Here is a 3,009-nt window from a genome sequence, read left to right as displayed (position 1 = left end):
AGGGGTAGGGTAGGGGGGAGATGTTCATTTTTTTAGAAAGAAGAAGAAAATAGAAGACTGGATTTTCTCTCATCAACAATAGAAGCCATTGAGAGGGTCCTAAGAAAGCAATGTTTTGGCAGAAGTGGTGTTTGGGGAAGAGACGTCAGGCAGTGGTGGGAGAGATGGATGGCTGCGGTGAGAGTCTGTGGGAGCTGATGTCAAGGAGACTGGCTGGGAGCTGTGAGTGGTGAGAGGCGAGGCCATGGGGATTGGGATATTTGAGTGGTAAATAGGGGATCAGAATCATCTAGGAGTGATTTGGAAAGAACTCTTGTAGGGTCTTGGTGACTGATTACACTGAGGGGTGAGGGGAAGACTGATTACACTGAGGGGTGGGGGGAAAGAGGAAAAACTGGCATCAAGCTTTCCAACCTTGGGCGATGCCACTGGCACGAGTTAAAAAAGGGAGAGGAGCTAGACAGAGGAGCTCTGAGGATTATTGGCCTTGGGGATGCATTGCTTCTCTGAGGCTTTTGCCCTCCATGCAAGGAAACTGGAGGGAAGCAGAGGAAAGGCATGGGTAAGCTTTGCTTCTCAAGCCGACCATCATCTGGTAAGTTCCTTATGGTGGGCATTATTCCATGAAAGTATTTGAGGTCAGGTAATTGAATCAACCTCAAAAGCGTTCTGGAGTCCTCTCTTCTAAAGTATCTCCAAGATATTTTATCTGAGCCAAAACAAAGCAATTCTCTTATGAAAAATCAATTTCCCTGGAAAATAAAGTTGGGTTCTAGCCAACAAGTAGCATTTGGCAAGCCCTGATTACGAAAGATGGTGTTTGGAGAAGTTGTGAAAATAGCAAGTCATTTAGGAAAGTCAACACTGGGGACCTAATACCATGTTAGGGCTGTGACAGCTGTTCTGTCTCCATCACTTGTAGAGGCTGAAGGTGCAGGTTTATTTTAAGTTCTTGCTGTTACAAACCTGTTAGACCACCCATGGCCCCCTTTGCAGGCTTTGAAAGGGGAGAAGAATTGAAGGTGACCCGGACTGAACACAATTTCCTTTCCTTGTTCAGTGTGTGGAAGTCACTGAATACCCAACAGCTAGACCTAGAGAAAAAGCCACTTGCCCGTCCCCCCGGTGTCTTGACTGTCATTCACAGAGTGAGCTGGGCTTCAGTGAGAGCGAAGACTTCCAATGTGGTCATTTTATTGGTACAGATTTTCAGGTGTATTTTTTTTCTTGTCAGTGGCTCTATGGCTTTGAAAAGTTTTACATAAATTGAATCCTATTTTAAAATCATCTGAGCTTTAGCTACTTAACATAAACCTGTAGGCCTGTGCTTCTCAAACTTTGAGGTGCTCACAGATGGCCTGGAGATCTTGTTTAAAATGCAGAGTCTGACTCAGGGCGGGCACGGGGAGTGGCGTCTAAGATGGTGCGTTACTAATAAGTTCCAGGTTGCTGCTGATGCAGCTGTTTGCACATCACATTTTGAGGCAAAGTTATGGAAAATCCTTGAAAAGCCAAAGCTGAATCCCCTAAATGGCACTCTAATCACCCCTTAATTTTAGTCATCAGGGATGCTTCTTGCATTTGCTTGTTAGGTGGATGGAATAATGGCTGTGTGTAAAGTACTATTCTCTGGGCTGTGTGTTGTACAAGGAATGGAAATTTTCCTCCAAATTTGATTCAGATAATTTTAAAAGTTGGAGATCTCATGCCAAAACTCACTTTTTTTTCTCCCTGGCAAGTGTTAGGGAACTGAATCGTAAGAGCTCTCTAATTTGCTACAGGATGGCAGGTTAGAAAGGCCGCATGCCCTCTGGAGATTATTTTGACCATGTCATTCATTCCGTTGATGCCCAGCATCACCCAGAACTTTGGGGAGGACAGCAAAAGGGAGGCATGACGTTGGTCAGGCAGCAAATGGCAGATCTCCTGGTGACAGACCCAGAACCAGTTTCTTTCTTAGTGTCCTTTTGCGGAGAACTTGTTGGAATTACTCTCCCATCTTGATGTTTAAGCCCTGTTGTCAAGCACAACAGGGTTATTTTTGAAAACTAAGACTGTTTCTGGTGACCCTGTATAAGCCACAAAATGTCAAAGTAGTCATTTTTACAAAGTATCTGAAAAAGTCTAGGCATTATTGTTCCAAACCAGTCTCTTTCTTTTCAGTCTGTCTAACACTGAAAGAAAAAGGAAATCTTTCCCAAATGAAAGTGAGCGGTGCTAGCCCTGGTTGGAGGCAGGACATCTGGGATGGGGGACCTCTGCTGCTTTCTCTGGCAGCATCTCTTCCTTGGAAAAACACCCCCCAAAGCAGCCATCTCTGGTGGGAGAACGTGTTTACATTCACAGAGTTCTGCATTTTCTGGTTTTGGAGGAGGGGCAAGCGGAGGGACCTGGAAGTGGAATTTTTTTTTTACATCCAAACAGTAAATGAAGTATTACTGTAATCTCTTTCCTGAGCTCATGGAAAAACTCAAGTCATCGAATGTTAGTTTTACAGAAGAGGGAAGTTTTACAGCGAGATTACCTGACTTGCCCCAAAGCCTGTAAATCTTGCTAGAGGGAGAGCGGGGCTGGCTGGGAAGGCACAGTTCCCAAGCTCTTACACACAAGGAGCATCTCCCCTAAAATTGTGATGCTGCCAGTGCTCCAGCCCCCGGGGAGAAGTCATGCCCGAGCCTGAACCTCTCTGGGCACTTCCCAATGCCCTGTGCCAAGCAGTCATGTTGAAACAGAGAAATGTTTTGCTTTCAATTAATTAAATGATTATTTTCAGATGATTACTTCTGTAGTTTCTAAACTATCCTATCTTTTCAGTGATCTCTATTATATAATGCAATTATTGGGGGGAGGTAAGCAACTCGTATCTGTTCAATGCTTTACTTGAATTATATCATGTAATCTACCCGAGAGTCCTGTGAGGTAACTTTTGCTATCAACTCTATGAGAAAAGTAGCAATTGAGGCTCAGAGGAGTTGAACAACTTTCCCAAGGCCACACAGCTTCTAAGTA

This window comes from Vicugna pacos, chromosome 3 (genome assembly GCF_048564905.1).
Source record: "Vicugna pacos chromosome 3, VicPac4, whole genome shotgun sequence".
Lineage (NCBI taxonomy): Eukaryota > Metazoa > Chordata > Mammalia > Artiodactyla > Camelidae > Vicugna > Vicugna pacos.
Note: the sequence above shows the minus strand (reverse complement) of the source record.